Below are 8261 nucleotides of genomic sequence, written 5' to 3' on the forward strand. Positions count from 1 at the left end.
CGAACATCGGAGTGAGAGCAATAAGTCTAGGGCCATCAATCACTGATAACACTAAACTGATGAGCGGTAAAAGCTTTTAAAGTGTCGCCTATGGGCAATTTTGGGTATGGTAGTTTCCTGCGATTTCGCGGGTGCGCACAATTTTAAAGCTTGACATGTTTGGTGTCTATTTACCCGACGTGACCCGATCTTTTATATTTTACTAAAAACTGGGTAATAATAAATGTTTCCTAACTTAATGTAAAAGAAAACCTTTTTTTGTCAAAATTTTCTGTAATTTTTCCTAATTATAATAAAAAATAAGTGGTGTTTAAATACCACCAAAATAAAGCTCTATCTGTCCCCAAAAAATGGTATAAAATTCATTTCAGTACAGCGTTGCATGACGGAATAAACGTCAGTCAAAGTACTGCAGCGCTGAACACTGAAAAATGGCCTGGCCAGGAAGGGGGTCTAAACACCTGGTCTTGAAGTGGTTAAAGTAATAATATAAAGTGCATTTTAATAAAGCCTGTAGCATCAATATCATGAACCCTTTTGATTCCCACCCAGTGCTGAGGACTGTGTGGGTTTGTGTTAAAGTCCAGCCAAAATTATTTTGGATAAATGCGGGGCTCCATTAGAGAGATTCTTCTCACCTGTCATGGTGACAACCACCTAACCAGATGGAAAGTGAGGGCAAGCTGTGCATCCCCCCCCACCCCCGTATTTTGTATTTTTTCCCTTTTGTAAAAGTTCATATCTTCACTTCAGCAAACATTGTTTCTGACTCCATCTGATGGTGGTCAGATGACCAGATGAGAGAGTGCTGTTCACATGATGTGAAGGTCAAGAGCAAAGTTAAGATGTAACAGCTTATTAGCCCTATCTACCTAATTCTTGCTTAACATTCATTCATTTTTTTGAGTGACTGTTTATAGTGAGTGCTAAATTAACCAACACTGTTCAGTGTCTGCATTGGGAAGTGTACCTGGGGCCATGATGCCATTATAGCTTCCAGTATTGCCTGTTGCCACTATTATAGCTGATGTGTATGCACATCAGGAATATCTATTACAACAACAACTCATTGGTGCAATCCATGGAAAGACATCTTATGGCCCCACTTATCCTGGGTTAGTGCAGGTCAAATAAAGCTTTTGCATATGAAGGAGCCATATTCATAGACCTCTGAATTTAATTTGCTGGTGGCTATGGTTAATAAGGGACATCCATTGCTCACTGGATGTCATGTCTGTGGTGCTGTACTAAAGATTACCCGGAAGATTGCTATGCTGCTGATCTTGCATTGTTGTGGAGACCATGTGGAGGAGGAGGATTCTTTTATGCATTGCCATAGGAGTGTCCTGTGTTGATTGTGTCCCAGTGGGGGTAGAGTGGAGATCTGTCTTTTGGTCAGATTACAGGCATCACTGAGTCATGGTGCACCTGCTCTCCCATTAACCACTATACACTCTAATGATTGTATCCTTAGAGCACTAAGATCGACTAAACAACACTTGTTTTAGGTGAAACCATTTACTGGAAGTTACATCAGATGTTTCTCAATACAATGAAAAATAAAACAATTATTTCATAGCAACTAATGTTATTACTTGTTCTAATTGTTTTAAGTACAAATCTGCCAGAGAAAAGAAGCACAGTACAGGAGGGTAGCTACCTGTAATTTTAAATATGTATTTTTCCCATAGAAATTAAATGTTTCTTAATTTTTAATAGGGATGAAAAGCACCATCCTGTACTATAATGCTCCGAATGATGCTGTCATGACAACTAGCACATAATGCATGTTCAGATCACATGGCCTAGTTTTTAAGGCTAATTAATTTCACTAATTATGGACACATACCAGCTGCCGTATGAGTTGGTGTCCTTAATAGATGAGACGAGGCAAAATATTTTACCTTGCTTGAGACAAACAAATGCTATGACGTATATGCGACAGACAGGACCATGCAGACGTTGTTTACTAATGTGATCATCACTTACTTCTTCTTCCTGCAATTACTATGATGAGTACTACTACGTATTAAGGACATACTGTACCTCCTGTGAAGTGGAATTTTAATCACACAGCACTGAGGACAGCTGAGACAGAGTTTTCACATCACCTGCTGGCCCCATTTCCCTTATGTCCCCAATCCTACAACAGGAAGTAGAATCTAAGTGATAGCCTCGTGATAGGAACAATTTGGGCTTCTGGCTTATGAAAGAAGCAAAATACCTACTTTTTAAGAGTAATCGTACTACTGCTAGAAAGCAGTAGATGTATGCAAAAACATTTAACCACCAAAAAAAAGCTCTGTCTGTCCCTAAAAAATGGTATAAAATTAATTTCAGTACAGCGTTGCATGACGGAATAAATCAAAGTACTACAGCGCTGAACACTGAAAAATGGCCTGGTCAGGAAGGGGGTGAAACACCCTGGTCTTCAAGTGGTTAAAAAAAAATTACCAAAAAGGTTAAAACTTACTTGTGCCTCCAATGCATGCTCCCGTGGGCACATGCGCAGTAGAGATATTCGGCCACAAGAAGAGGAGAGACACATTGTAAGTCCATGCAGTAGATGTAGATGTATGCAAAAACATTTAACCACCTCCCTGAACTGCCTGGGCAGAAGCCTTATAGGAGCGGGAGGGCGTCTTAAGACGTCCTCCCCCCGCTAGTGCACGGCACCCAGCGCGCACACAAGTGGGGAAACGGTCAGAACTGTAAACAGCCAGCGATGCCCCCCCGCTACTCTGCCGGTCCCGAGATCCGCTGTGCCAGGTGCGGCTGGGACCAGCACGTCGACTCTGTCAGTGGAGATCGAAGGGAGGTCAGTACACGAGAGAGTGTGTCAGAGTGTGAGCAATAATTTTAGGGCCATTAATCACTGACACTAATCTGATGAGCAGTAAACGCTTTTAAAGCGTCGCCTATGGTCAATTATGGGTGCGGTCGTTTTCTGGAATTTCGTGCGCGCGCAATTTTAAGGAATGACATGTTTGGTGTCTATTTACCCGACGTGACCCTGTATTTGATATTTTACTAAAATATTGGGGTGATAATAAATGTTTCATAACATTTCATAGGGAAACAGATATTTTTTTTTAAATTTAGAGTACTTTATTTGTTATATAGTAGAAAATAAAAACAGCACAGCTGATTAAATACCACCAAAAAAAAGCTCTGTCTGTCCCTAAAAAATGGTATAAAATTAATTTCAGTACAGCGTTGCATGACGGAATAAATCAAAGTACTACAGTGCTGAACACTGAAAAATGGCCTGGTCAGGAAGGGGGTGAAACACCCTGGTCTTCAAGTGGTTAAAAAAAAATTACCAAAAAGGTTAAAACTTACTTGTGCCTCCAATGCATGCTCCCGTGGGCACATGCGCAGTAGAGATATTTGGCCGCAAGAAGAGGAGAGACACATTGTAAGTCAATGCAGGGAGCTCGGCAACATGCATGCATAGCCACAGTGGGACACAGCAGTCAGTGCTGGATCAGTGACCAGCGCTGGAGGGAAGAAGCTGGAGCAGTTGTCCAGGGCAACCAATCAGCTTCTCTCTTTAATTTGTTCAGTTAAGATTTGAAAATAAAACAGTGAAGCTGATTGGTTGCCAATCACAGCTGCTCCAGATTTTGTCTGCTCCAGTTTTGATAAATTCCCCTCACCGAATTTTACTGCTAAAACTTGAAGCTGTAGTTTGAGGTGACATGGCTAACTAGGTTCGCAAGGCATGTTATCCATCTAATATTATTTCAAGACCTTACATTCTTATTTTGTCTATTTGTAAAATATTTTTAAGGTATTAATAGCACAATTCACTTTAGATTCACCAACAACTATGTAGTGCATGGGCGTACCTGATTGAAAATATATTAACGTATTTGTTTGGGTAGGCCCTTTACATTGCGAGTAACTCCTAAAGAGGAACTTTAGCCATATCTTTGAAATGACAACAAATGCACCTTTAGAAATGTTTAGTAAAGATAATTGCCGGCTTTTTATTCTTTGCATACCTTATTTTTCTTTTCCTCCCCATTCGTCTCACAGTGGCCATTTTTACTAAGGGCAGATTACTACTGTATATAGACGTATACAGTATTGTGCACAGCGCTGTATCGTCAGGGCCGGATTTACTCCACCTGCCGCCCCAAGGCCAGGTTCCACAATACGCCCCCCCCCCATTGGGAAATCCGGGCCTGTGTATCGTGCTACATTACGGTGAAGCGCGGTGTGGTGGGCTACATATTATTGTGTACCCCTCCATCCCCCACCCATGTTCACAGTGCATAGAATCAACAGTTATTCTAGGACTGCCTTTTTGTGTGAGTTAGAAACAACTTGCTGTTAATATTTAGCTGCATTCATCTTTGCTGTTGTTTGATTTTTTTCCTTATATTTCACATTTTCTTATTTTTTTTACTTTCAGTTAGGTTAAAAAAAACACAAAAACAACAAAATAAAGGTTTTAGGGTTGGGGTTTAGTGTTTTAGTTTTTGGTGTTTTTTTGGTGGGAGGTATATTATATTTTAAACATACTTCTGCTAGAGTCTTTTTTTTCCACCATCAGCAACATGAACTTAATACAGGCAAAGCTGCCCTTTGTTTGCAGCACATCACCACATGCTAGTACAGCACAGTTTAGTTCCCCTATTCCATAACTGCTAATAAAGTTAGCCAATCCCTTGTGTTCATCATGTCTGGTAGGTCCAAAGTGAGAGGCAGACATTTTTCAACTGCAGCTATTAGTGGCAACTAGGTTCTGCATCTGCACAACAAAGTGGTGGTTGGGCTGCAGCAGACCGCATCTGCCTTTTCTTTTTGGAACTGGGCATGCGATACAGCCAGAGCAACCAAATGAGTTAGATAACCAAGCCTACCTCATCGTCTCAGATGTAGATCAACACATTTTCCCCAGCAGCTGCAACTGCACCCTCTTTTTCCTCCTCTTCTACAGCTTATCATGCTGAAAACCGGCATGGAGAAGTTGGCAGAACTATTTCAGCAAACCATCAGTTACTTGATGTAGGATGATTTGCAACAATTCATGTTATAGGATGTTGAGGAAGAGAGCGCAAGAAACACAGAGTGAAGGGACAACAGGCATGAAGAAGCAATTGCCATTTATGGTCCTGCAGATTACTGTTAAGTGGATTTGAGCAATGGGAAGGGTGACAGATGATGAGGTGGCAGATGTTACCTTGATGCTAGTGATTGAGGGGAGGAAGGTGAGGGCGGAGCACAATAGCAGTGCTGGAGGGTTTCAGGCAAAGGCAGAGGTAGCTGTCTTGTTAGATCAGATGGCACTGCCCCAAGGGTGCAGGCCACTTCTATCCACAGGGTGCCTCCACAAAGCTTAACACCTTTATAACACAGCAGCCACTGCCTGCAGCATATCAAACATGGCAAGTCTACCAGTCATATGGGTACCACATGCATGAGGAGACACATGTTTGCTCACCACAAAGCACATGATTGATAATGGTTGGCAGCAAAAGATCTGCACTTTTTTTTCTTGTCCCTCACTTTTTACTTTCCCCCCCACTCCACAACTATCTCTATCTGTGGCCCCTAAGTGATAAGGAAGGAAGTCTGAGAAATGGATTGAGAGGCTTTTCTTAGTTCACATCAAGCAGGGAGAAGGTCAGCATGGGGCCATGCTCATTTGGGACAATCATAGACTTGAACCTCTCCATAAGTCTCCTTATTCCTACCCTGACACCTCTGTCAGCAAGCTTGACCAGGCAAGTGTCTCTATGTTGTTGAACCACAAGGTCAGGGTCAGGATCCACATGATTACAGACACATTGGTCCAGCAAGCATGGGCAGGTATGTTACATCTCCTTTACAGGTTAATTTGCTGGTGGTACGCATAAATACAGGACAGAACACACCAGTGGAGCTTGGTGATAATGTCACCTCTACTTCGTCCTCTTTTCTAGACTCCTCAGAACCATTATTCCCCCCCAAACGCCAGAGCCTATGCAGCAGCCCATGAAAAAACTGCCATACTGTTTTGTAGCTGGTATGCCTGGGGGGAAAAGAGTTACACTGGGCCAGAGATTCTAGTAGCTCTGCACGGCCATGTTAATAGGTGGCTGTCCCCACAGCATCATGTGACAAATAAGGTTGTGCCTCCAGCCTGCTGTCTGTTCTTTAGCTGGGAAAGTTAAACTGTTTTTCTTCTCTGGCAGAAGCCCTGAACCTGGTGATGCGGCAGTTCCTCGTAAGGTACCCTGGCTTCCATGATGGTCTGCAACAGGCCTGAAGAGGGCAGCCACTTTAGACAGTCAAAATTCAGTGGCAACACAAGCTGCCAACCAACCACCTGATGTGCTGGAATTCAAAATTAACCCATGCTGCAGCAGCTGCACCAGCAGCAGTGGGCCACCAACGAGTATTATTATGAGTATGGGACTGGGACAGGCTCTGGAGAGCTGGGATTCTGTCAGTGCCCCATGATTCAGAAAGTGTGCACCATCTTGTTACCATTCAAAGAGGTGACCAGAATGGTGAGCCATATAATCTCAGCTTACACAGGGTCCTGGACGGATGCGGATATTCTTCGAACGGAGGACCCCATGGACTATTAGGTGCCCAGTATGGACCACTGTCAGAGCTTGCGCTGTATGAGATGGAGCTGTTGGCTTGCCCCGTGGCTAGTGTGCTGTTAGAGAGGGCATTCAGTGCAATGGTCAGTTTTCTGACAAAGAGAGGAATCCATGTGATCCCTGACACAGTTATCCAGTTCACTACTCCAGCAAATCAAAAATAGTTGTGGTTATTGTCTCTCTGAAATAATACATTATAAGTTTGATTTATTGGGAAAAAAAACTGCCTCGTTACTTCCTATTAGAATGTGGCCTAATTAAGCTACTTACATAGTGTGGAGCAAATGTACAATATTTGTGACTATTGTCTCTGAATTAATACACTCTAATGTTTATTTCAGACAATTGTTTTCAGACAAAGTTGCTGACATTGTGTGCATGTGTACACATTGTGTACAATATCTCTGGCTTTTGTCTCATAAATAATACTCATTTTTATTTCCTGATAAAACTTGCTTGAACTCCGCCTATAAAAATGTGGCCTAATAAACGGCTGACATAGTGAGCATCAAGCCTGAACAACATTTCTGACTATTGTATCAGAAATGTCATGCTCTAAATTTTTATTTCATGAAAAAACCAGCCTCATCTCTCCCTTTTTATTTGCTGCCTAGTAAAACTGCCTAATGTTCAGCAAGTCTGTACAATATTTTGGGTACTGTTTCTAAGATAATACTAATGATTTTTATTTCATGATAAAAGCTTCCTCATCTCTCCTTCTTACATAGACTAATCAAACTGCTTACATACTTTGCAGCCATTGTTCTTTATATGTGGCTATTGTCTCTGAAATTTTGCACTTTAGTCTTTGTTTCTTTGTTTTAAGTGCTTTTATGTACTCTGTTTTGACATTTTATTACACTTTTGAGACAATACAGGGTTGTACTGTGAAAACACAATGATGATGATAATGATGATGATTAATAATATTATTATTATAGAGGATTTCTACAGCAACAACAGTTTGAACAGCACTTTACAAAATATAAGCAGACAGTACAGTTACAAAGAAATAAACAAGACAAGAGTGATAGGAGGGCCCTGCTCATGAGAGCTTACAATCTAAAAAGTGTGAGGAGGTATGTAATACAAAAGATAAGAGCTTTGAGGGGATGGAGAAAGTAAAAGTTCAGTTTTTAGGTAGAAGCAGAATAGGCTTCCATGAAGAGACAAGTTTTCAGGGCTTGTCTAAAGGTAGAAAGAGTAGAAAATAGCAAGAGAGATTGGAGTAGGGAGTTCCAGAGGATGGGAGAGACTGTGGAGAACTCCTGGAGGGAAGCATGAAAGGAGGTGATGAGGGAGCTAGAATGCAGAAGGGGGCGGGGGCAGGATGGTTTGACTGATGTTTTTAGACTATGTTGGTGATGTAGCTCGGGGCAGAGTTGTAGATGGCTTTGTATTTTGTTGTTAGTATTTTGAATTTTATTTGCTGGGTGAATGAATGCCGGGGGAGGGGGGGCGTGGAAGTGGCAGAAAAGGGCAGGGACCCTGATAGGTTGGTATGGTGTCTAGCAGCAGCATTCCTAATACACTGAAAGGGGGGATAGTCTATGTTGAGGTGGTCAGTGAGGAGGGAGTTGCAGTAGTCAAGGCAAGAAGTTACTGTTTTGCCACTGGTCAATTGGTGCAAAGTTGAGAGCTTGTATAAAAGTCTTTATT

Source organism: Nanorana parkeri, unplaced genomic scaffold (genome assembly GCF_000935625.1).
Source record: "Nanorana parkeri isolate BGI_ZX_2015 unplaced genomic scaffold, ASM93562v1 scaffold1179, whole genome shotgun sequence".
Taxonomy (NCBI): Eukaryota; Metazoa; Chordata; class Amphibia; order Anura; family Dicroglossidae; genus Nanorana; species Nanorana parkeri.